This window comes from Ixodes scapularis, unplaced genomic scaffold (assembly GCF_016920785.2).
Source record: "Ixodes scapularis isolate PalLabHiFi unplaced genomic scaffold, ASM1692078v2 PGA_scaffold5__190_contigs__length_132052651, whole genome shotgun sequence".
Taxonomy (NCBI): Eukaryota; Metazoa; Arthropoda; class Arachnida; order Ixodida; family Ixodidae; genus Ixodes; species Ixodes scapularis.
Window position 1 is genome coordinate 18,203,964 of NW_024609880.1, and position 27,460 is coordinate 18,231,423.

Sequence of the window (27,460 nt, forward strand, 5' to 3'; positions counted from 1 at the left end):
TGAAAGCTAGTGTGTTTTAAAAATATATGTTCTGTGGCATGCAACGCCGGAATGCTGGCAAGAAAGATCCCGCGGCGAGTTCGGTTGAGAAATTGAGGTGAACTGGTCGAGTGGAGGCGCACATCAGAACAAAGCGTAGGCTTTTCTTCAGTCATCGCCCTGTCTTTCTTCGCGTAAAGCGCCCCAGTGAAGTCAACTCCCGTCTCCTGAAACGGCTTTGCCTCCTTAATTGTGTCTGACGGCAGCAGAGCTTGCTCAAAAGCAGTACGCTATGCATTCAACCATGAACATGCCAGGCAGCGTTTTAGTACCTTCTTGCTCAGTTGCAGGGCACGTATCAAGCTGCACCTTTCTCGTAGGTAACACATCATACTTGCTACACCTTTTTGCCTAAACTTATAATGAGCGTTCTTCAAAACTAACATGAAAAAAAATAATGACCGCTAGGTAACAGAGCTGGAAGTTCACCATCGAGACTTTAGTCAACCTCTGCTGTCGACCTTCGACCCGCCGGATTAGGACTTCGCCAGAGAACTTATTAAACTCGGCGAGTCTTGATTTAATCTCTGTCGTTTTTTGCTCGCGGAGCATAATATCCGCCGAAATTTATACACATTGTATTTTTTTTTCATTTCTCCTTGAAGCGTACGTTGTGAGCAAACCAAGTGCCTTAGGCATTGATCCTCAGAACTTTGTAGTAATTCTCGCAAATTCCGGCGCCGAATAAAAAAGGAACGTCTTGATCTTGTCCAACTACACAAGTCTCACTTGACCTAAGTTGTGTCTTGTATTCCGAGAACACTGAAGTTTGAGGTTATTCTGAAGGTTCTTGACTGAGCCAGTTTCCCCTTTCCACCTAAGAGAGCTGCTCCGAAGACCGTGAACGCCTAGTTCTTTGTCAAGAGGCTCGTCGGATTCTCTTGACCGGGGCACTTCCTCCAATGGTCCACGATGTCATGACGGGTATCTCCACCACCTTAAATTTCTTTTTTTTACAAACGACTTTCAATTTCTGGGACTTTTCTGACCCAACTTAGCGTAACCGCCCGATCAGGAAACATAATGCAGTTCCGCTTTACAGCACAATAGGCTATTTTATGTATCATAGGAGTCTACACACAGAATTCGCTTTTATGAGATCTAAACTAGGCACTGATCAAGCTATTATCGTACCACTTTTGTTTCCCGACAACTAACATGGTAGCTGTATTTTGTTGGTCATCGGTTGTTCTAAAGAACGCAAACAATCCGATGGTTCTCATGCTTGGAACTACAAATACGTGTAGCTGTACCTTGTTGGCTTTTTCCAAAATGCCCCCCTTCACATGTCTTGGTATCTTTAACCAGTGCGGCTGAACAATAATCTCAAGGCTTCATTGAGGATGAACCTTTTAGTGTAAATATTGGTGAGAAGAATAGAAGCCAAGATTCATCTGTAGATGAAGCAACCGCCTTCGTGGCCATATATCATTCCAAGTCCTCTGGAGGTTGAAGAAAGTGGGTGGCTTTTTTCCTTTGTCATATTCTTAGGCACATTTCTGTTGAACTTCGCTTGTAGTTTTTTATTGGTAGCAGTCTAATTCCGGAGATCCATCCCTAGCTGCTCCATAACGTTCTCAGAAGTGTCATAGAGCCTCACAGCATCCTGAACGTTCTAGGTTCCTAACAGAGTATCATCAATGTAAAAATAGGTTTTTGCATTTTTGCTAATGGTGTTTATTTCTTGCAGACTAGCTTCATGTCATCATGTATTGTAGCTGTGATTATGAATTGGCTAGACCTGGATACGAAGGGTACCGCGTCACCCTCCATTCTTGAATTCCTGCTTTGTTATAAGGGAAACTTGGCTTCTCAGCAAACAAATGGAATCTACAAGTGTCACCATCTTCTTCACGGATGCCAATCTGTAAAAGGCTTTCTCAATGTTGGTGGCCACTGCGATTGAGAAGACTTTAAACCCGAGCAAAACCAGCTGAAGGTCACTGATCACATTTGGTACTGTTATGGTGCACTCATTCAATGACCTGCACCCTTTGACGGGAGAAGTTGCGTCAAAGACGACCCTCAAATTTGTTTTCGTTGCATCTTCACGAATTACTTCTTTGCGCAGTATGTGATATATGACCTGCGCACTGTCGCTTTCCTGTCTGCTCGTTATGACTTTTGCATGCCTAGCACTCAGATACTGTCCAATTGCGTCATCGTACCGCTTGAATTAACCCTCCTTGTATAAGATTCTTACCAATGACTCCCAAAAGGTGTAATAGCAGCTTCCCGGTTTTTCTTTAGCGTATCATCAGCGTTTACTTTCCACGGGAGTACCATTCGTATTGTCCGTTGTTCTCTTAAAAATGTTTTTCTCAAAGCGTGTGGCAGTATCTACATCAGTGTCGCCCAGCTGGCTCCCACACTCTAACTCCCATTTTGTCTCGAACTACCATTCCGTCTAACTTACAGAAGGCCTATTACGTCCCCTTTCACTTGGGTTTCATCTGTCTTCGCATGTAGAATACATCACATCAGACTTGAATCCATTAGGAGCCTTCTCACCTGCCTTAATTGACCTATAGCGTCCAACTCAACTTTGCGTTTATCGCTACCAATACGTCCACATCTGCGTACCTGATCACACCTCCTCTGCAGAACTTCAACAATTGGTCGAATACAATTAACATATTTACTGTTGGAACTGGTTTTAGTCCTTCAAAAATCACATCGTCTGCAAGATCCTTATGCTTTCTCGTAGCAGTAGCACAAGCGCAGAGCCAGTTGTTAGCGTTGATAGATCCTGGCAAATGACCGGGATAGAAACTGCTTTAAAGCTTTTTTTGTGTACTGTAAAATATACTTTTGAGCTTAACTTTGGCAAAGGGACTCCGCTATATGACCTACGAAAATTTATTGGCAAAAGTGTTGAGTGCTATCTTGGTTATTTGTAAGCCCTCAGTCCTAGGTTTTGTGCTAACTCTTCTTTTATAAATGTGCGCTGGCTGCTTTTATTGATAATTCTCTTGACGCGGCACCTAGGGTATTTCGTCAGTACATATTGCCATCACTCAACTTTGTTTTTGAGCGTGCGCACGAGCTGCATGCAAACACACAAATTGTATCCTCAGCTTGGGGTGAACGCTCCCTAATCTTCCCAACTAACTTAGGATCGCACATTGTGGTTGCATGTCTGCCTCAGCGAATTTCACAAATCAGTTTTGTCGTGCAATCTTGTGCGCGGTGACCTTCTAATGCCGCAATCACAGGATGACGCGGTTGCGGCATTAGAAGCAGGCAAATTAGAAGCGGCATTTGAATGGCGGAAATAGCACTGAGCAAGTGCAGCATTGGTTGCGACATGGAGAGCTGATGCTGATGCAAACGACTTTATCTTTGTACCGTGCTTGCTTTGAGCACTTCCAAGGTTACTTCTTTCTCGGCTTTATACTTCCACACGCAGGAAGCGAAGCATTCCATTCGATTTTGTCACTGACTCCAGCGGAGTATCCGCTGACCTTGAAGTTCCAGACGCCGATCCGTCCCCCTTGGTCTTGAGGTGTTGCGTTCCTGAAAGCGGTTTTGTTGACTTGCCGGTGATGCTCTACTGTAACATTGTAAGGTATCGCCTTGACAAGCATATCAAAGTGCATGGCTGAAATGCTTTACGCGGAAGCATTCATAGAGTTAATACACGGAACGTTGAGTTGTGGGTTGTCATACACGTTCCCCTGCCCTATCACGTCATTTCCAGAAGCAATGTGAGGAAGACTTCCGAGGGCATTCAGAGGCTGTCGTTCTGATCTCTTCTGGTCTTCAGACCGTTTTTGCATAATGGTGATCGCTTCGGCATGGCGAATTTCGGTTGTTTGTAGCCCAGGCTATCGCAGAAGCAGCATCTCCTGTCAGACACCAACGAACTTAGCGGACATTAACTGTGGCTGTTAGGCTTGCATTGGAGTGGATGGCACCCTTAAACAGCTCCTAGAACATGAGCCAGTTCCTTGTCTCTCATTGAAGGTAGATAGTTCGAGCTCCGGAAGCTTTGGCCCCCGTATTGCTGAGTGGTCTTGAATGTCGCGTTTGTTTGCGGTGATCGCCGTCGAAGCTGCTATCATCTGTAATTCTAGAGATTTAATCCTGCTCCCCAACTCACTAAGCATCGTTACGGTTTTGTCTTGGTACTCTGTAGTGTCGGTGCATTTTCTTTTTATTTATTCGATTAGAATGAGTGGCTCTACCTCAACATAAAGTAATCGGAGCTCTGCGTTGCTAGTAGTGAGCCTCTCCTTAATTGAACGCACGTTTCTTAGGTCCGGGCTGGGATTATGCAAACATCTAGTTCATAACTCTATTCCTTTGTGCCCGTCGAGAGAACTCGCAGCCTTCAGCCTCTCCATATTTTGTGTGCGATTGATATATACTGTTTTTCATTTTGTATTGATGTCAGTTCCGCTGCAGCCTTGTATTAGGGCGCTGGGACCCGTTAAGCTGAAAACGTGCAGCTTTTTTCCAGCGCCCTTGCCAGGAATGCATTTTTGTGGTAGAAAATAAACTGATATGATTTAATTTGAATAATATTATTGATGAGGCCATGTGGTCGCCTACCACAGTTTGGCCTCTGTTCTTTTCCCAGTGGTCGCCTCCCGCCAAGGATTTGCAGAAGTACGTTTCAGCTGAAGGATTGGAAATTCCCGCGGAGTTTGGCATGACGCTTGTAATGCGAACGCATCCCTAGTTTCGGCAATAATTGAGGAGGAACCAAGGAACACGAAGGCCTCAGCCTAAGAGAAATCGGTTGATGCCACCTTATTATTAATTTTTCTTTTTCAGATTGACTAACAAAAACGAGCTTCCCCGATCTCTTCTTCATCATCTAGTTGCAACAACTGGTAGTAAACCGAACACAGTGCAGGAAACGGCAGAGTAGAATATGTCCGTCATAGCGATATGGTGACGGCGGTTAACCGAAGAACAAAGATCTTCCGTCACACGGCGCGGGTCAATTGCTGCGTCTGCTTTACAAAACAAAACGAGTTCAATAACTATGAAACTTCGTTACCAACACACTCGATCGATACATTTTCGAGCAGCAGCTCATACTATCAATTTTAAACCCAGGTTAATTCCACTGTGCCGACAACAATGCGTACCAATGCATCCCGGCTGGCGTGGTTTAGTGTCGCTGAGGTACACACAACCCATAATCGGTAACGGCCGAGCGCCGGCGCGGCTATCGCGTCGCATGAAGTGTATATTGTCACGGATGACAATTAATGATGCGTCGAATAACTAAAGGAACGAAACGTTTAATGGTGCGAACATGTGCCCAGAACCAAAATAGAAGAAGGTTAGCTTCGCAGGCGTCGATGTCGGTGAAACAGCAGGTATCGAGCGGTGGGCCGAGACTGACCCCGGCTCGCCACGCGGAACCCCTTTTTAGCACTCGTGGTCCCGTGGACAAACTGGCGTAGAGGTTTCGGCGCGTAGAACATTCTGACCTCGAGCAAGCAACAGAGTTTGCGAATTTACAAAAACGCGGCACTTAGAAAAATAACAAAAAATATGTATTTGATACTAGGCACTAAACTTCAGTTGTTTGCGTGGGAACCAAGCAGCACGATAACCGTTATGTCCAAGGCGCGCTGCCTACTTAGCCAGCTGTGCGCGTGGCATTATTCCCCCCCCCCTTTTTATGAAGTGCATCGCCCTAATGTAACATGCAACAAAAAAAAAGCAAATAAAAGAATGGTGAACCTAAATAATCATTTGGAGCACATAAAATCTATGGTATTATCCAGCGTGGAATCGCTGGAGTCGAGCGATGGGATCACATCGGGTCCCGATCGGTGTTGCGATGATGCGTGCTTTCCGTCGGACACCCCTTCGTAGTTGACATCTCGCAGGCGTCGAAGGACCTTGTGCGGTTCAAAGTAGCACTTTAAAAACTTCTTGCTGAGGCCACGACGTCGTATTGGTGTCCACACCCACACTCAGTCTCCGGGCTGGGAATGCACGTCCAGACGACAAAGGTTGTAGCGGCAAGCATCGACAATTTGCTGGTCCTGGAACCAGACTCGCGCAAGCTGGTGCACTTCTGCTCTTCGCGCAACCATCTGGGCGCCGTCACTTTCGTCACCAGCTGGCTTGCGAGGTAGGATGATGTCAAGCGACGTGGTCAGCTTGCGACTACGTACCAGCTGGAATGGTGTAGCACCATTTGTACCCTGAACAGCTGTGTTGTAGGCGAACGTGACATACAACGGCACCTCAACCCACATCTTGTGTTCCACGTCGACGTGCATCAAAAATTTGTCGGCGATGGTCTTGTTGAACCGCTTGGTCAGTCCGCTGGTCTGGGGATGGTATGCCGTAGTCCTACGGTGTTTGGGGTGGCATAGACGAAGTATCCCCTTGGTCAGCTGCGCCATGAACGACAAGAAGCTGCGTGTCCTCATGAGCGCGGTGAGATGCGACATCTTTAGAGGTCTCGTCCGCAACCCACCGGAAACCGTTGAAGCCTTGGTCACTAAGACAACAAACATCGAGCTCGCCTTTAAGCGCGCGCTTCCTAGTACCAGGGACGTTCAGGCGTCACTGAACACACTCTTCTTAGCCGTGAAATCGCTCCTGGTGCGCCTGACATCCGCGTAATTATCCGAGAGGTCGTCCAGGAGGACCTCCGACGGTTCTTTCCAAACGCTATTCCTTCAGCGACCCTTTCTTTCGCCAAGGCTGTCCGCGTAAAAGGGCATCGGTCGCATCACACAGAGGTTCCCATCACCATCGTAGTGCCGTAGAAACCGACGCTGAGCTACGCCGCAGCGGCCCAGCGACCACCGCAACCTCCTCGCCATGGCCAAGCTGTCAACAACACGGACCATGAACATCCAGTCGGCGTAGATTAAGACCGCTCCGCCCGTCGTCTCCTTGCTCGTCCCCCAACTAACCCGGACGACCTTCCATGGTAAGACCCACGAGGATGTGGAGGACTTGCTCCAACACTATGAACACGTAGCCCGCCATAACGAATGGACCACTAACCAGAGCCTCAAAAACCTCTACGTTTCATTGAACGGCACCGCGAGGCAATGGTTCGAGAACCACGAGGCTTCACTTACGTCATGGGACACCTGTATTGCCGGCCTGAAGGAGGCATTCACAAATCAACACCGTAGACAGCCGGCCGAAGACGTCCTGTAAGAAAAATCGAAAATCAAACGAAGGCATTACCAGCTTCGTGGAGGATGTCCTCTGCTTGAGTGCCCGCGCTGATCCTCAGGCCATTGAGGAGAATCTGCACGCCCTCATGAGAGGAGTGAAAAGTGAAATCTTCGGTGGTCTTTCCGACACCCCCCCAACGACTGTTGACAACTTTGTCGGGGTAGCCACAAACATTGAACGCGCACAGTCGGCCCGAGCATGTCACTACCACCGACTCGTCGGCACCTCTGTTACGTCAACTGTTGCATCATCGCGGCTTGAACTGGACATCGTTCGTGTGGAAAACGTTCTGCACATCATCCTGGACGTCGTTCGGGAAAAGCTCCAAAAGATGCTGCCCGCCATTGACCGACCTGCTTCGCTCTCCATCGCCGAGGTCATGCGGGAGGAAGTCCAGAGAGCCATCCAAACAGAGGCTCCCATCAGCGTTGCAGCCCCCAATGAACTTACGGTAACTTATGCCGGAATGGCCTTACGACCACTGCCTCCTTCCCGTGCCTATATCACGTCACTTGACGTCAGTCTCCTGCGCCGCAGTACGACCGACCCCACGATACCCAGTTCCAGTACGCCTACCGGGAGCCCCATTCACCTCGGAAGACCGACGTGTGGCGAACGGCCCACCGACGCCCGCTCTGCTACCACTGCGGGGATGCCTACCACATCTAACGATGATTTTGGCTGCATGGGTTTCACCCAAACGACCCACGCCTGAGGTACGGCGACCACCATCACAGCATCGAAGAGTACCTCCGACACGTGCCATTTTCAGGACCTTCACCTAAATGTTACAAATGACAAATTATGAGAGAGCAAAAAACTGAACAAACCAAGCGTTTCATTGGGCTAACTTGTGCTCAAAAAACAAACTAGAAGAATGTTAGCGTTTCAGGCGTTGATGTCGGCGAAAAAGCAGGATCGAGAGCTGTGGTGAGAAGACCCCGGCTCGACACGCGGAGCCCCTTTTTTACACGCGTGGGCTTCTGGAACAATCGGCGTAAAAGATTCGACGCGTAGATGGTCCTGACCTCGAACAAGCAACATAGTCCTCACATGTACTAGAACGCTGCAATTAAGTAAATACAATAAAATGTCCCTACGCTACCAGGAACCGAACCTCCACTCTTTGCGTGGGTGCCAAGCACAATAACCGTTCTTGCACGGGTGCGCTTCGGTTTTTTTTTTCCTTGCGGCCAGTCTTGTACAGTAAACCAACTTGAACACTGAAACCGCCGAACGCCGGACTTTCGACTTGCGCAGCAAAAACGCTAAAACTCTACAATAGCTTTTAAGTTTTCGAACATCTCCAACCATTCTGAGTCCGCATATATTATCTGGTACACTGGTATAATCCATTTTACACCCTCAATGAAGTAAGGTGTACCGGGTGGGCATCCAGATCAGCATGGCAGACCGCTATTCGGCTTTTCCATATTGTTATGTTTATGCTGGGACGCATTATCATGATGACATCGGATTACTGGGAGCACATGTTTTATATTCGGTCCTTTACATGATTGGGGGTAGTTCAACTTCTTGACTAGACTTGGTCCTTGCTGGGGGACACTGTAGCGCTAGGTGGCGCTAGTGACGTGCTAACTAACGATGTACATATTACATATGGCATGTAGACCCAGTAGCATCACAAGGGCCAAAGGGAAAAGATTGTCATCTACCAATAAGAACCGGATCCCTGGAATCGTTAGTGGGAAGACTTTCTTTAGCGTGCGTATGAGCACGTCCTGAAACAGGATGGGGTCCCAACAGTCGACGAAAACGTAATAAAAATATTCTGGCGGGCTATTTGGTTATACACACTAAATTACAAACAGCGCTAAGCCAAGGACAGACGTTTCATCGTTGTATATAAAGCCGTAAGTTGTGAGTTAGCGCCTGTCCTGTCCATTTCTTTGTCTGCCCTTGTCTTAGCGCTATTTGTAATGTAGTGAAGAAAACGTGCTTCACAGTCTCCAGTGTGTTGCAGAGACAACAATCCTTACCCAAAAGGTTGAAACAGCGCAAAAAACGACGGACAGGGTAAAGAAGAACACAAGCAGAGCGCTGTCAAACCCAGTTTTCTGGCAAACCCAGTTTTCGTGCAAACCCAGTTTTAACAAGCAAGTTGTCGTTATGTTGTTAAAAAGAAAGGTTTTTACCGACACACGTACGTGCATTATTTTCAGACCAAGGGTAGCCTTCTTGAAAGGCTAGCCTTCGCAGACGACGCCGACGCCTGGGCAAGCCGACGTACCAAAGGCCGACCTCCGGAACTCGGACACCTGCCGCAGAAACCTAAGAAGAAGACCGCGACAATGACCGCTCTAATCGTCGTTATCCTACCCGTCGCTGCCCGTACGCCCGCGCCCTTCGACGGTGCGTCTTATGAAGACACCGAGGGCCGGCTACAACAGTAGGAGCGAGTGGCCCAGCACCACTAATGGACGGACGAACAGCGCTTGCAGAATCTTCACTTCGCGCTCAAAGTAACATCAAGGCGCTGGCTCGAGAATACGAGACTTCGTTGATCTCATGGACCGCCTGCTAAGATGCGCTGAGGCGGACATTCAACAACCAATACCGACGCGAGTGGGCTGAGGACGTTCTTCGAATGAGGACCCAGGGCGCAAACGGGGCTATCACCAGTCTCGTCGAGGGTGCTCTGCGCCTGGTCGCTCGCGCCGACCCTTAAGCCACCAAAGAAAAGAAGCTGCGGATCCTGATGCGAGGTATAAATGATGACGCCTTCGGTGGTCTTGTCCGCAACCCCCCACCCACCGTCGAAGATTTAGTCCGGGAAGCCACGAATATGAAGCGTGTTCTTTTCGGCAGAGCCAGCCACTATCGCAGGCTACCCGGTGTCAGTGCGGTTTCGCAGTCACTTCGGACCTTAACCACGACATTCCTGGCGTTGGTGATCTTATTTGCGATGTCGCCCGGGAGGAGCTTAAGAAGCTTCTGCCGACTGCTGAACGACCACCCGAAATCTCCATTACCGAGGTCGTTCCAGACGATGTTCAGCGAGCGTTCCTACCAGTCGCCCTGTCACCGTTGCCGCACCCGAAGAACTAACGCTGACCTACGCCACTATGGCCCGACGACCGCCGCAAGCTAACCACCAGGTCACGGCACCACCGCGACGAGACCCTCCGATACCGCATTATACTTGACGCCAAGAAGGACAAGTTCAGTACGTCTGCCCGCAGGAGCCCTCGCCGAGGAAGACCGACATGTTGAGGACGGCCGATCGACGCCCACTGTGCTACCACTGCAGGGAAGCCGTCCATTTTTACCGCCGTTGCCCCTACCGGCAAATGGGGCTGCGCGGCTTCCACCCGAACAACCCACGTCCACGCTACAGTAAGCGACCCCAAGAAATTGATGTGTACCTTCGACGACCTCAGTCGCCCCCGCCTGCACCTCGCCGCGGGTCTTGGCCGCCGTCTCCACGAGGTCCAGCTTCGCCGATGCACCAACCCCATCGCGAGAGCCTGTTGCCCTTTTCGGGCCGGGAAAACTAAGCGCGGCGAATCCCGGAGATGAAGTTGCCGTGGACGGACGGCGTAGAAAACCTCCAAGAACGCCGGAGCACTCCCACTCTCCCGACGCCTAGCCCCGCAACAACATTCCGGCAATGGTGCCGAACAAACTAAACGTTGTAATCGACGGCCACGACGCAACGGCACTCCTTGACACCAGAGCAGATTACTCAGTGTTGTGTGGGAGGCTCTCTCGCCGCCTTCTAAAAATCGCTACGCCGTGGGATGAACCGCAGATACGAACTGCTGGAGGACACCTTATCACGCCTGTCGGCAGGTGCACTCCTTGAGGTGTCCTGTCCTGTCGGCAGGTGCACTCGTGAGGTGTCCTGTGAAATTCGTCGTTCTACAATACTGTTCCAGGGACGTCATTCTCGGCATGGACTTTCTGTGTAAATACGGGTCCGTCATCGAAATTGGAGGAAACAAATTCACGCTGCACGCAGCTGTTGCGTCTCCAGAGAAACCCCAAACTGCGTCGTCCGCCGTCTGAGTCGCTGCCGACCACGTGAATGTGCAGCCGCGATCAAGTGCTGTCGTACCCGTCGTGACCGATGCAGCTACCTGCGGCGAAGTTGTTCCGGAAGGTAATCATCAATTGGTTTTGGGAAGAGAAATTTTCGTCGCAAGACGAGTACCTGAAAATCACGATGGTAGCACTCTGATCCTTGTGACGAATTTCCGACAAGAAACGCAACACCTTACTAGAGGTACAGCTGTGGGCCACGTCGAGGTACTCCGAAACTCCGCCGAAGTTGCAGCGATTCCTGAATGATTATCGCCGAATCAGCAAGACTTTACATCGCCAGGGCAGCTCGACATTGACCCCAAGTTTTCGGGCCTAAAACGACGGTAGCTGTGTGATCTCCTCGCCGAATACAGCTACTGCTTTGCGACTTCGTCGAAGGTGCGCCAAACCGCCGTTGCAAAGCATCGCATTCTTACTGAAGACGACGCGCTCTCTGAGCATCGATCGCCATACCGAGTCTCCGTAAAATAATGGGAGGTCATCCAGCAGAAAGTGCAAGGAATGCTGGACGACGACATAAACCAACCTTCAAGCAGTCCATGCGCCTCTCCGGTCGTACTGGTTAAGAAAAAGGACGGACCGCTTAGGTTCTGCGTCGTCTACCACCAGCTGAACCCGTTGACGATAAAGACGTCTATCCGCTCCCCCACACCGACGATACACTAGACCGGCTGCGTTACCCTCAATATTTTTCATAGATGTACCTGAAGAGCTGCTACTGGCAGATCGAAGTCGACGAAAGGGACCGAGAGAATACAACTTTCGTCACCCCAGATGGACTCTACAAGTTCACAGTGATGCCCTTTGGACTATACACGACACCAGCAACTTTCCAGCATGTCATGGACAACGTACTTGCTCGGCTGAAATGGCAAAACTGTCTCGTCTACCCTGACGACGTCGTAGTATTTTGAAGCGACTGGACGAGCACTTGCGACCGCTCCAAGCTGTTCTCCAGGCCATACAGAACGCCGGCCTCTCAAGCCATCGAAGTGTCGGTTCGTCTATGACGAGATGAAGATCCTTGGCCACGTGGTTAGCAATGATGGCGTTCGCCAAGCCCCTGAGAAAACTCGCACCGTCGCGGCAGTTCCAGCGCCGAGAGACAAGAAGGCCGTGCGAAGATTCCTTGGACTATGTGCGTACTATCTGCGCTTCGTTCGCGATTGCGCAACAATTTTCGTCACCACTCACAAACCTTGCGAAGGACGCCGAGAATTTCGAATGAGCTGAGGAGCAGCAGCAGTCATTTGACAAGCTGAAGCGACGACTCCAGATTCCACCTCTTCTTGGGCACTTAGACCAGGATGCGGAAACCGAGATTCAGACGGACGCAAGTAACTTATGCAAGTCGGACATTGCCGAAAGCGAAGATAAATTGCTCCACGACTGAAAAGGAATGTCTTGCGGTCGTCTCGGTAATCACAAAGTATCGGCCGTATTGTACGGGAGCCCGCTCCACGCTCTCACGGACCACCACTCACTTTGCTGGTTTGCGAACGTAAAGAACCCCTCAGGACGCATCGCGCGCTGAAGCCGCCGACTGCTGGAGTTTAACATGAATGTGGTCTACAAGTGAGGCCGCAAGCCCAGCGACCCCGACTGCATGTTCAGAGCCCCTGTCGATACATCTCCTGGTAGCCCCGACGACGATGACGACGAGTGCTTCCAGGGCGCGGTGAACATCGAAGACATGGCATGACGTCAAAGGGACAATCCTGAGTTGCGCGCGCTAATGGAGCACCTTGCAGAACGAGGAAATACCATCCCCCGTGTCTTCTCGGAAGCGCTGCCGACGTTCGTCTTCCACCGACGTGTGCTTCACAAGGACAACTTCGGAGACAGCAGCTCGCCACAGCTGCTGGTAATCCCTACCAACCTTAGAGAGGAGACCTTCCAAGCCTGCCACAACGACCCGATATCCGGACACCTTGATTACAGCCGCACGCTGTCCCGAATTCGTGAAAGGTATTACTGACAAAGGCTCCCGAAGGCCGTTCACCTCTACACACGATCGTGCCAGGGATGCCAGTGACGCAAGAGACCGCCGACGACGCCTGCAGGCCTCTTGCAGCCAATTGCTCCTTCGACCGCACCAGTCCAGCAGATCGGAATGGATCTACGTGGTCTTTTCCCACCAGTGACGCAAGGAAGCCGATGGATAATCGTCGCCACAGATTATCTGACGTGGTACGCCAAAACGAAAGCCCTTCCTTCAGGAACTGCTCTGGAGGTCGCCAGGTTTTTCGCCGAGACCGTCGTCCTCCGGGACGGCGCCCCCGAAGTTCTTATCTCAGACCGTGAATCATCATTCATGGCCCAGCTGACACGAGAAATCTTCGTCTCAGCCACACCAGCCATCGTCGCACCACTGTGTACCACCCGCAGATCAATGGGCTGAGGGAGGGACTCAACAAGACCATCGCCGACAAGACATGGGACGAGGTATTGCCGTACGTCACTTTTGCCTACAAGGCGGCCGTACAAGAGAACACCGGGGGGACACCCTTTCATGTGGTGCATGGTCGCAAGGTAACGACAATGATGAATGCAATTTTACCCCCCTAGCCGGCTGTCGACGGAAGCGACGGCGCCCAGGTGGTTTCCCAACGAACAGAAGTCCGTCAGCTCGCCAGACTGTCGATTATAGCCCAACAACGTGTCGACAGTGGCCACTACGACGTTAGTCGTCGAGACATTCACTTCCAACCCGGAGACAGAATGTGGGTGTTGTCACAGATGCGCCGCCGTGGTCTCAGCGAGAAACTTCTGAAGCTCTACTTTGGAGCCTACAATGTTCTTCGTCGACTCGGGGATCTGAACTGCGAGCTGATGCCCGACGAAACGCGCACTTCATCACGACTCCCTCCACGACCGGAAGTCGTCCACGTCGTGCGGCTCAAGCCGCACTACAAACGATAGGATTGTGAATCGTAATACGGTCGATAGGATTGTGTTGCAGAAGTCTACGTAGATAGCCAATATTTGATTTTTTGTTTGTTTTTTGTTTTGCTGTCTTGTTTTCCGGCACGTCGCATTGAGAGGATGCGATTTTAAAGGGGGGAGTAGTTCCACGCGCGTCTTGGAGCGAGCACGTACCTGGCCGAGAGGCTACCGGGCTTGACTGTCGCGCAGAATGTGTAAGTTCAGTTCAAGGCAGCGGACTGCCCTTTGATTTCTTCTTTCAACTTGGCGTCCTCGTAAGTTCGAGAACATTCTCGTTTGATCGAGTTCCTAATCCGCATGGCGAGCGGAGTCAGTCTGGCCCCGACGTTCGGTCCTGCCGTTACGCCGCTATCGACGCCCGCGACGCTCTACTGTTATATTCGGTTTTCTTTATTTTTTTTTTGGGGGGGTGGGGGGGGAGGGGGATGTGGGGCGCAAGTTTACCCCATTAAACATCTACTTTGTTTCATTTTTTGCCGCCTCATCAATTGTCGTTGGTGACAATATATGCGTTAAAAACTCAATGCATACGCCGCAGGTGGACACGAGAACAGTGCAACACTTGTAACAGACACCAGTTTTCTGCCACAAATAATCGATGACACACTGTGGCTCGTGCGAAAATAGAAAAACCACGACCCCCAACTTGACGACTTGACAGTGATCTTTTCCGTTTCAGCGCTCCAGAGTCCATTCTTTTCACTATAATTGGTCAAAGGCACTCCCAAGTACACTCAAGGCGAGGCCACGGGCGCGCTGCCTATTTGGCCGGTTGCGCGCGCGGCAATATCATTTATTTAATTTAATTAACATGCGATTTTAGCAACTAAATCTGAATTTAAAGCATTCAAAAACTTCTATCTGCATCAGCTGAGCACGTTTTATTTTAAAAGGTCGCCTAGCATAAGCTTTTTTTACAATAAAAATATGTGAAAGGCTTTCTGAAAAATAGCACTAAAATTGCACCTTTTGATCTCGCTGTTCAAAGATTTGCTCCGTAAGTCTTACTAGCTTCGCATGCTATACTAGCTTGTTTTCCTTGGGGTGAAGGAAAAAAATCAGCAAACAATTTCAACAAAACACGAACCAGACATTTAAACAAAAGGAAGCTTTCTGAGTTCTTTTTTTTTCTTAAGCTGAAGCATTGTTTTGACAATTGCTTGCCAATAGGAAACCAGTCGGCCATAAGGAACCGTCTTAGAGAAGAGATCAGTGCTCGTTAGTACGCTCCAATTCCGTTGCGAGGTCTTAGGTCGCTGAGGATCTAATTAGACCAATTCATGGCATCTCCGTACTTGCGTTCTTTTTCGCCATTGCGTTGTTTTTATTATTTCTTTTGCGCACCTTCATTTGCCGTTGTGGATGCGTCGATTTATATTACTTACTTGATAAAGCTGCTTTCGCGTGTTGTAAGAAGCTGCACCCAAGAATTGTTTCCAAACAAACACAACATATCTGAGTGAGAACCATATTTCATCTGAATTTCGCATAAACTGAGTCTCTTTCGGAAAGGAAGAGGGGAAAGATAACAAAGATAAATACTGGGAGGGTGTGGTTAGTTTTGCACAGAAATGTAGGAACGGGCACGTCTTCACTGCATTTCATGGGAACAACTTGTGAATTCGATAGTGTTCTCTTGTGCTAGTTATTCTTTCACTGAAGTTAGTGATCTTATCTATGCTTTTTGGAAATCTGAATACTGTTTATATCAAATTTCCCTACCGCACATGAATGACTCGCGTTTAGACGCTTCATAGATTACAATACCAGATGTTTTTTTCTGCACAGGAGCACTAAATCTGAGCTCTCCAGGACGTTAATAATGTTCTTTAGTATATCTCTTTTATTTCTAATAGCGTCATATTAAAAAAAAAAAGTGTAATCCAGAAAACCTAGACCTTTCATACATTTTTGTATTTGACTCGATTTTGAACTTATGTATAATCAAAACTGTTAGCCATAATCGGACTTTTAGATGTATGTTTATTACGAAAATTTTACATGCACCAAAGGATTATCACATTTTTCATACCGCGTTAAATATACTCAAAAGGAAAGGTTAAATTTTAACGCCTGGACGCACAGCGTAACGGAAATTCTCGGAAAGCAACCAGCCCCAATTTCAATCAGCGGATTGCGTCATTCTCTTCTTTCCGCAGTGGACCTATTCTCCCTGAAGCTCTGAACCGAGAGTGCAGTTAAGAAAATTTATCGTATCATCCCGCTTTTTTTGGCATGAATAAATCAAACTGAAAGCAATCTTCCTTCGATTCTTCAACTTGTTTCTAATTAAATGAAAAGTAATAATATAAAGAAATGGAGGACATCTAAAGGGCGATTATCGTAAATTCCAGAACATTTGGTATTACGGGTGATTATCATGTCAAAACTACTAATAAACGGTTATATGACATTCGATTTTCTGAAATGCTAGATAGTTTCTTTGCGAAACTCGTTTAAACGAAAATCAGAAAGCGAAACTGAAACCTTGCCCGCGGCAGGCAACATTGGCCCTGCTGGTAAACTACAGGATATCACGTGGTACGGAGACGTCGGGCGGCGATGTCATCGACGAAAGCGGCGGACGGCGTGACGACGATGTTGACCCGGCACAGTCGCGCAGTAGAAGTTTCGCGGAAGCGTGCTTTCTTCCGCCACCACCCTTTCGCTCCACGCCCCTAAAAAGTAAGGAACAAACAGAACAATTCCTTCAGTTGTTGACGTTCTGCGCAGTGTTGGTTTTGTCCGCACAGTGGCGTTGACTGCTCTGCTCCGCGCGCCGCGCGTCGCCCGCTAGATTGGTCAAATTTTGGTGGCAGTGGTGCCGCTCCGACTTCATTGCCGGGTTCAGTAAACCTTTAGGCGAAGTTGTGTCGTAACATTTTACGTGCAGGCTTTTCAGATGATACGACGTAAGACTGCATTGTTTTCTCACGATGGAAAGGGTACCGGAGTGGCCCTTTAAAGGCCGACATACAACCCCTGTTTTCAGTTTTCTACAGGAAACATATTCCTCTTTGTGCCCCCCCCCCCCCCCCTAAACCTTCTAGGGGAGCCAAGTTCTGGCAAGGTAAAAAGCGGAGAGGAGATAGGAAAGGAGGAGGCGCGTAAAAGTGGAAAGCGCGAGGCGTATGTCGGCCTTTATGGTTTGCCTTTAAGAGGGGAACGCGACAGCGCTTTCGGACTCTGTTTGCATCGCCGTCTCATATGCTTCGCATGCTCTTTCTGCCAGTGAGCAGGAAGGCCAGCAAACATAGCGTTATAAATTTAAAACAAAAAAACAAAAAAACGGGCATGTTTTATCAAGTCGCGTGTCTGGCTCGCACCCAAAGGTTCGCGGGTTGGAATACCGCATAAATGTCTTCAAATATTTTCAAAGGCCAATTAATTACTTTATAAAGTGAAAGGTTTTAAGAAATACAGGGACCTTGCATTCGTATTACATATCTTTGAAATAAACAGAATAAGCTTCTGAGAACAACAGCGGAAAATTCCGTGGGAATGTATACCATGAACGAAGAAACAAAGCTGCCCCGTACTAGAAAAAAAAAAGGATAAATATGGAGCATTGGCGAACTAACAAATGCCCGTATCCGTCGCGTGTGATATGTCACCTTCTTTTTATCTTATGACTCTAGCTCTTTGTGACACTCTCGGGCGAGATCGGTTGCGATTCGTACTCAAGAACTCCATCATCGCGGGAAGAGAGTGATAACGCATACAGGCTTCATTCTTCCCATCGCCGTCGCCCCTCGGGTTTCTCATGTTTGTTCGTCGGCGTTAAACATATTTGAAGGATGACGGCGTTTCCCTCGTGCAACCACGTAATCTAAGGCAATGCGTGCTATAGGGCTATCGCTCTCTCTCCTTCTCGTTCCCCGTTTCCCCCTTTCCGCTTCTGGCCTTTGTAACGTTTTCATAACAACAACGAAGACAGGGCGAAAACGAGTACAAAGTAAACTTTAACCGACAGGGCAACATCTCGGGCGCCTCCAGCAACGCCACCTAGACGGAAGGACGGAACGCGCAAAGGCATGACGTCAAACAACGTCAGCCGGAGGCAATCCTGGAAGTTGGTTTTCTCCTTGGACACACTGTATTTTTTGCTCTTCGTTTCCAGACAGGCGGCTATTCAAACGTCGTTGTGCCGTACTCAAAGGGTTACAATATACCGTCCTTTTTTTTGTATTTCTGATGTTGTCACGTACGCTGTGTTTGTATCTTATATCTGCGACGAAAGCAACGAAATTCTTGTTGCGTTTATTTTTCAGCTATAGGTCTTTCGTATTAGGCGGTATGCCGTCTAATACCAGAGGTCGACTCTCGTCGCATCGCCGTCGTCGTCGCCTCGAAATCTGACACCGCATGCTTCTCAAATCGGGATATTGAATCGGTTCCTTTTGGGCGTCCTTTCGTGTGTTTGTAAGATTCGAGTGTCTACGAAGAACGCCGACACGCCACAGAAGAAGAGGATGTTATTAAAAGTCACCAGCGAGCACAAGCACGGCGGCGCCGTCTTCGGTTACATAACGCGCGGTCGGCTTATGAAAGTAGTTTCAGCTATTCAACGTATTGTAGCTCGCTGTCTTCGTTAATGTTCTGGGTGCATATTCGTCTGCGATTATGTTATGCTAGAGTCTTTGTATTTTCTTTCAGCTGTAAAACGATACTTTTTGAACTCTCTCGTAGGATCGACAGTTGTCCCAGAGGGGGTAATACAACAATTTACTTTTTGCGGTGGCATGAGTAACTTTCGTATGAGTGAACTTTTTTGCCTTTAGTTTACCATGTGGGCGCAATCAGAATAATGCAATGAAAATAATAGGTTTCGGGGTAGGATTATCTCAGCGTTCGTATATCTGTCCTAATAGAAGGCCTTCGTTTTTCGACGGATCTACTGGCTCATGATAAGTTTGCTGTTATCCTGTTAAGATTTTTTGGAGCGATATAAAGACAGAACTTGGGGACTAAAAATAAAGGTTGAAAGACAATAAAAAGCATGCTAAGCTGTAACATGTGTCCGATTAGTAAAAGCGCGTAGTGGCTGAATAATTGGAAAGAATAAACACAAGAAAGTGAGAGAAATACGAACTTTTTTGCGAAGAATATTTTCCGAATTCTATTAACCATCAGTTTTATTCTCACAAGTAAAAATACTTTAATGTGAACTGTTTTGCCATGTCGCATCATTCGGTGTCTTGCCGTTTCGTGGGAGTTATTTGCTTAAACACCCGCCTTGACGAGCGATGTTTACAAAGATAGAAAAGTTGGCTTAAAAGCAAACGAATATTACTTGTGCTATGATTATACCCATTCCTTTTGTCAGACTGCGCCTCAATAATTATATGCCTTAATCATTTCACTGCGAATATAAGTTTTACTCGTATTTATAGCAATCCTTCTATCTGATAAGACAAGTCTGTGCTAGTGAAAACAGTTAGGCATCAATGTACATTCATTAGCTATTCCAAGATTTCGGTGCTGTTCCGCGGCGCTCCAGCGTTTCTCGTGAAAAAAATTTTCTTCCTAGTCTGTCTGTGATTTCTAGATAACCCTATAGATAGTAAATAACCCTATAGAAATGGAGAGGGCTCGGCATCAACGTAGCGAGCAAAGTGTTCAAGTTTAATCCGTTCGTCACGCAGACCCTGTCGCGTTATCTCTGCCAGTCTCGGAACTCAAGCCAAATACAAATGCCATGAAAAGACATAGCTGACGTGGAAGTAACCTTGCTCATCGAACAAGATTAGCTACAGAACACCTCGTGCGTATCGAAATAATCAGAAGCTGTGATACTCCAACCGTGACGGAACCAGCAAAACTTGAGAGAGATCGGCATTCATGCAGCGATCAAGATGCTTAAGTTTACTCCGTTCATCACGTAGGTTAGTTATGTTGTCACGAATTACAACTTATGAGTCGATTAAAACTAAAGCAAACTAGACAATAATGGTACAAACATGAGTACAAACCAAAATAAAAAAAAAGGTTTGCGTTGCTGGCGTTGATGGCGGAAAAACAGCAGGATCGAACGCTGCAGCGAGACTGACTCCGGCTCACCACACGGAGCAACGTTTGTGCACACGTGGGTTTCTGCAACATTCGACGTAGAATGGTCGGCGTAAAATAGTTTGTTGTTGGGCGAGTTGGTGAACGTTTGGATACATGGTTTTGCGCAGAAAAGACGGACACAAGAGAGAAATACAAACACGAGCGCAACACAAAAAGAAGGTCCCACTGTAGAAGAAATGTATTGTAAAATAGTTTGTTGTTGGGCGAGTTGGTGAACGTTTGGATACATGGTTTTGCGCAGAAAAGACGGACACAAGAGAGAAATACAAACACGAGCGCACACAAAAAGAAGGGCTCGTGTTTGTATTTCTCTCTTGTGTCTGTCTTTTCTCCGCAAAACCATGTTTCCAAATGGTCGGCGTGTAGAACATTCGTAACTTTATCAGACAAGAAGGTTGTTGGGCTGAGGAGAACGGCAAGAAGAAAAAAACAAATAAAAGAAGGTTCCGATACCTGGAACGCGACAGCTAAGCACGTTAACCATTCGTCCACTCAAACACTCGCTCGGAGACGCCTGTGGCATTTCTGCCCCTTTTAAAGAGAGCATAGTCTCAAAGCTAATTGCCAGAAAATGACGAACCAAAACTGAGAAAAATAATGGCAAACTGCGAAGCCTTGTAAAAAGAAATTCCTATCAAGCCTAGTACAAAAACAAAGTTCACAGTCCTATCGATCCGAGAGCGGCTTGAGTCGCACGACGTGAACGACTTCCGGTCGTGGAGGGCGGCGTGAGGAAGTCCGTGTTCCTTCGGTTATCACTTCGTAGTTCAGATCCTCGAGTCGTCGAAGCACTTTGAAGGGTACGCAGTAGCGCTTACGGCACTTCTCGCTTAGGTCACGTCGTCATGTAGCGGTCCAGACCAACACATAGTCTCCGGGCTTGAAGTGAACGTCGATCCGATGAAGGTTGTACCGTGAGGTGGCGACACGTTGCGTATGGTAAATCGGGAGTGGGGCGAGCTGGCGAACTTCTTCCGCTCGTAGAACCACCACCTAGGCGTCGTGGCTCAAATCGTCAGCTGGTTCGTGGGACAGCATCCCGTCGAGCATGGTCGTTACTTTTCGACCATGTACCAGCTCAAACAGTGTTCCTCCTGTGGTCTCTTGAACCTCCGTGTTGTAAGTAAACGTGGCGTAGGGTGACACCTCGTCCCACGTCGTGTGCTATACGTTGACATACGTGGAGATCATGTCGACGATTGTTTTTTATAAGTATTTCCGTTAATTCATTTGTCTGCGGATGGAACGCAGTGGTTTGACGGTGGCTGGCGCTACTGAGAATAAGGAATTTTTGCGTCAGCTGAGCCATGTGCGATGATCAACGGTCTATAATGAGGACTTCGGTCCGAAGTGCCGGAGGACAATGAACTCGATGGTATACTTGGCGACTTCAAAAGCATTTCCTGAAGGAACGGCTTTGGTCTCGGCGTACAGTATGAGATATGCGGTAGCTACGATTATACACCTGCTTCCCTGCGTCGATGGTAAGAACGGTCTAAGCAAATTCATTCCGATTTGTTCGAATGGGGCAGATGGCGGCGCAATAGGCTAGAAAAGTTTTGCCGGTCTCGTCGGTGGTTTCTCTCGTTGTTGACACTCGTGGCAAGATGGGGTGTGGTGATGGGCTGTCTTGGCAAGCTTGAGCCAGTAGTATTTTTCGCGTGCCCTGGCAAGAGTCCTGCTGTTGCCAAGGTGTCTCGAAGTCAGGTCATCATGACAGGCTTAAAATATTTTTTTTATTCGAAAACTGGAAGGGATCACCAACAGACATGCCGGGTTGTTGTCCCTGAAGTTCTCCTTGTAGAGCATATCTTCTTGGATGGAGAAGGTTGGCAGTGTTCATACGCAAACCCATGGAACAGCGCTTTTTTCCCCTCTAGCTGCTTGATGAGTGCTCGCGGTTCATGGTGCCTCGTTGGAGTCCTGCTGTGCCAGTTACATCCAGAGCGCCGAGGAAACAATCATCGTCGTCGTCTTCGGTGTAGGCAGAACTGGCGTCGACGGTGGCCCTTGATAGACTGTCGGCGTCATTGTGCTTCCAAGCCGACTTGTACACCACAGTCATGTCGATCTCCTGCAGTCGTAGGCTAAACTGGGCGAGGCGTCCGGAGGAATCCTTCATATTCGCGATCCAGCACAGCTAGTGGTGGTCTCTGACTACGTGACAAAGACTTCCATGCAAATATAGGTGGGACATTGCTATTGCCAAGATGACAACAAGGCACTTCGTTTCAGTCATTGAGTAGTCCCTCTCCACGTTATACAGCGTCCGACTTGAGTATGTGATTACTCGCTATGCCCCGTCTTGCCTTTGTACTAATACCGCGCCCAGTCCGGTGTTACTGACGTCGGTGTGGATCTCGTGGGAACGAGAGCTCTTCTGCATGTTCGTCGTCAAGGATGCTCACGGGCATTTTTTCCTCACCTGGCGCAATCGCTAGAAACCTGTCTACGTCCCATACGAGAGTGTGCTGAGCCAGCGTCATGGCTGTAGCCACTTGGATCGGATCGTTCAGGTCTGAGCATTGCGGGAGCAACTCAATCTCGTCGTGTTCGTCCACTTCTACGATATCACCCAAACGGGCCAAATCGCACTTTATATTATAATGCTTGTACAGCGTGTTATCACACAGCAGCTTAAGCCACGGCAGCAGATCACATTTCCTTACTGCCCCTGCCAGGTACGTCGTTTTCGCAAGCATACGCCGCTTTAAATGTACATTGAGGGCTCGGTCTTGTTCGATGGCACAAGGCAAAACTGTCACCATGTCATCCACATCAAAAAAGACGTTCACTACTGGTCCCTCGATGCCGTGTTGACCTCCACCGTGCATCAGCCGTCGCAGCTGCATGAAAGGAATTCGTGGAGATATGAGTCTCACTCACCGCGTTCAGTTGTGGGAGGTGGGCTGGCTTCGGGGGATATACATAACCGTTACTAGAGGAAAGATGAGGAATATGACCCTTGTGCACTGATTGCAAGCAGGTCGAGCACAGTTTGAATTGGGTTAGGTCCGAGTTTGGAAATGATTGCTCTAGGGTCCCGTGACATCTGTCCGGTAGCGGTTGCAAGTCGTTTTGGAACCAGAGCCGACCACAGACTGAACATACGCTCCCAAACGGGTTGTCTCTAAACAGCCGTTGGAAAATTTTTGTTGCACCGTCAGGCTTAGCGAGCCTTGCCTTTCGCTTGGATTCCGCTTCAGCGGCGCTCACTCCTGGCTGTTTTCCGCGGCGGCGATGAGCCCCTGCTTCGGCGTCGTGCACTTCCGGGTCCTCTCGACGGCGGCGCTTAGATTCAGCTTCTGAAGCGCTCACTCCTGGCTGCTCTCGGCGGCGGCGATGAGCCTCTGCTTCGGCGTCTCGAACGTCCGGGTCCTCTCGATAGCGGCTCCTGGCTTCCGCTTCGGCGGCGCTCACTCCTGGCTGCTCTCGGCGGCGGCGATGAGCCTCTGCTTCGGCGTCGCGCACTTCCGGGTCCTCTCGATAGCGGCTCTTGGCTTCCGCTTCGGCGGCGCTCACTCCTGGCTGCTGTCGGCGGCGGCAATGAGTATCTGCTTCGGCGTCTCGAACCTCCGGGTCCTCTCGATAGCGGCGCCTAACTTCCGCTTCCGCGGCGCTCACTCCTGGCTGCTCTCGGCGGCGACGATGAGCCTCTGCTTCGGCGTCGCGAACTTCCGGGTCTTGTCGACGGCGCCATTTAGCTTCAGCTTCGGCGGCACGCACTTCAGGATCTTGACGCCGGCGACGCTGAGCCTCTGCTCAGGCAGTGCGTTTAGCAGCAGCTGCTTCATCTGACTCGCTCATTTTGTGAAAAAGAACGGCCTGATTACGTCTCGTCGTCGTCGTCGTTGTGATATCACTCATGCTGGATCATGGCGCCGGCGGCGCTGAACCTCTGCTCGGGCAGCACGTTCAGCAGCAGCTGCTACAGCCCCTCTATCCTGGGAAAAGTGGCGGGGTTGATTGTTATGGAAATGCTCGAGACACGTGCCGTGCGCCAATTCTGGGAAGATCATGGCATCTGAAATCTAGCTTGAATCTGCGCTGTGCCGCCATGATCCTTCCAAAGTCTGCTCGTTGCACGTGCCTTGTGCATCGACGCACCGTGCGCTACTTTTTAGACATGAAGGGGCTTTAGCAGCTTTTAGTTTCTTTTTGTTTGTTTATTTTCCTGCTGCAGGTTTTTTTAATTTCCTGCCTGCAGGGTTTTACAATTATCTAATTTTGGCGAAGAGGTACCGCGTGGGGCTACTGAACGAAAGGGCTCCGGTGAGAAGCCGGCCGAGGGTCAAGCAATAAGAGTCTTTTAAACTCATTTTTCGGAGTAATGCAAATTCGGGTTCGTGCCCCCTTCTCATCCTCCCTGCTCCCCTCCTTTCTCCTCCTGCCCTCACGGGGGTCACGTGATTTAGGGGGGGGGGGGGAGGGGAGGGGGTCGGGTAAACCTGGGACATGGGGAGCGACGTGATCTCAGGGTGTCGCTTGACGTGGGGGCACGTGACCTAGGGGGTCACGTGACCCGGGGTGTCACGTGACCCGGGGTGTCACGTGACCGGGGGGTCAAGTGACCTGGCGTAACCCCCTCCACTCCCCCCGAGATCACATGACCCCCCCACCCTGGAGGGTCACGTGACCTGGGGGTGTCGCCGGGTTGCCTGCGACCCGGCGGAGTCACCGGATCGCACTCAACGCGTTGCATGCAATCCACGTTACATGTAACCCGGATTGCATGCAACCCAGCGACTCCGCCCGGTTGCGTGCAACCCAGCGGAGTCCCTGCGTTGCATGCAACCCGGCGGAGTCGCTGGGTCGCACGAAGCCCGGCGACGTCGGCGGGTTTCATGCAACTTGGGTTGCATGCAACGCGCGGTTATGCCGACGCCGACGGCGACGCCGACGCCGCTCAAGCCGGAAACGGACGCCTAAGAGCTGCGCTCTAAAATGCGCCTCCAAACACTTTTCTTTTTTCCTTACCTTTATCCAAGAGTGCAAGCGACCACTGCAAGGGAACAAGAAATATAAATGGTATGTGCAAGATCTCACAAAACTACATCTATTTATTTTTTTCTTCAGTAAGACAAGTTGCATTAGTTTTACAATACAAATTCAATGCAAAAAGTAAGGATTTTCGACGCCCCGTTTACGGGGCGTTGAAAATCTCTAAAGATTTTCACTCTGAAGTCCCTAAAAGACCCCCAACAAAGTCTGAACAGTACACCACAAGGCGATGCCCACAGTACTGCAACATACCAAGGACAGACTGCTGCGGCAACCGCAGCTGCTCATTAGTTTGGCAGTCTGAATCTGCTTCGTGGTCGACCAAGGCATACCCACCACAAGTGCCATCTCTGTCCATCCTACGAGTACGAGCACTCCCGAGGGCCCCCAGCAAGATCCGAGCGGAACTTTTCTTTGCAGTGTTACATAGGGGTAGATTAATGTACGCCAGAGCTTCAACTGGCTCTAGTCTCTATACGAATTCTGGGAGACAAACTAAAGCAAACAGCAACCAGTCAGCTTTTGCGGTGTTCCTGTGCATTCCTACGGGAAGACACGCATGAATTTGGTCTCTTCGCTGGAAAATCATACATAACTCTTTTGTTCTCTTGGGTGATATTGAATAGTATGTACATGAATTAATATCGTAAAAGAGCAATTGCTTTAGTTAGTGCATTTTTCCTCGTCAGTGAACGATGTTTAACTTCGCTATGTTTCAGGCCTAAACCTCTGCTCCACAGTAGGCGTGAAAAAACAAGGGACGATTCTAAGCAAAATAACAGTCGAAATGAATATAGCGTGGGTTCACGGCTCGCCAGCATTCCGGTTACGATTATACCGGGTACGGCCGCAAAAACTTTCACATTTGGCACGCCTAGCAAAAATCGAATTACAAACGTACATACCTGCAATTGGGCAGACGACCGTCGTTTTTTGCAAAGTTTTTTGCTATTTTTTCAGACGTCAACTGGGGAGTAGCGAAATATTAGAAAGATAATAAAAATGGCAGACGTGCATTTTCTATGGCCTATACCCGCCCGTTCGCCCCTGCAATCGGGTTCGTGACCTCGCTTCCAGGTGGAGCGCTGAACGCAAAAGCGCGGGAAACGCCGCACGAAAGGCTGGAGTCGGGAAAGGTACAAAGGTGGGCATTCTAGGTCGCCTTCACTTACCCTCACCCTCACAGCCACACTCACCTAAGCCCCTCACTCACCCTGACCCTCACAGCTAAACTCACCTTCAGCCCCTCACTCACCCTCATCCTCACAGTCAAACCCACCTTCAGCCCTTCACTCACCCTCACTGAACGTCACGGCCCTCGCGCCCCTCACGCACTCACCGCCCTCACGCCAATCACTGCCCTCACGGCCCTCACGCACTCATGGCTCTCACGCCACTCCCCGCCCTCACGCCCCTCACTCACTCATGGTCCTCACGCCCCTCACTCACTCACCGCCCTCACGGCCCTCACGGCCCTCACGCATTCATAGCCCTCACGCCCCTAACGCACTCTCCGCCCTCACGGCCCTCACCACACTCATTCCCCACACGCCCCTCACGCACTCATGGCCCTTATGTCACTCAGGCCCGCTTCAGGTGGGGCAATTTCGCCCAGTAATTTGACGTCGCAACACCAGCAACACGGGCCGCCCGTGTTCATACGCAGCAACCAATCGCTGCAATTTGCATCATCATCATGCAATCTTATTTTTCTTACACTATTTACTATTTAGACATAATTACGCGCTATAAACGTGTTTTCTTGCATTTAAATCTCGTTGAGAATACTAATGTGTCTTTCACAGATAGTTTATTTCCAAAAACGATCAATTTTAGACCAGAACCAAGTCTTTTGTTGTCATCATCACCGGCACGAGGTATCACGTAAAAATATCGAGTTGCTCGCTTGTTTCTAGCCGGACTCGATCTCAGCTATTCGTGTCGACCTAGGGAAACCTAGGGAACAACTCGCCAGCAACACTAAAATTGCTGAGAAAGTTGCTCCGCCTGAAAGAGGCCTCACGCACTCACTACCCTCATGCCCCTCACGCACTCATGGCCCATACATTCCTCACGCACTCACCGTCCGCACGGCTCTCACACCCCTCACGCCCCTCATGCCATTCACACTCACACCCCTCACGCCGCTCACGCACTCACGGCCCTC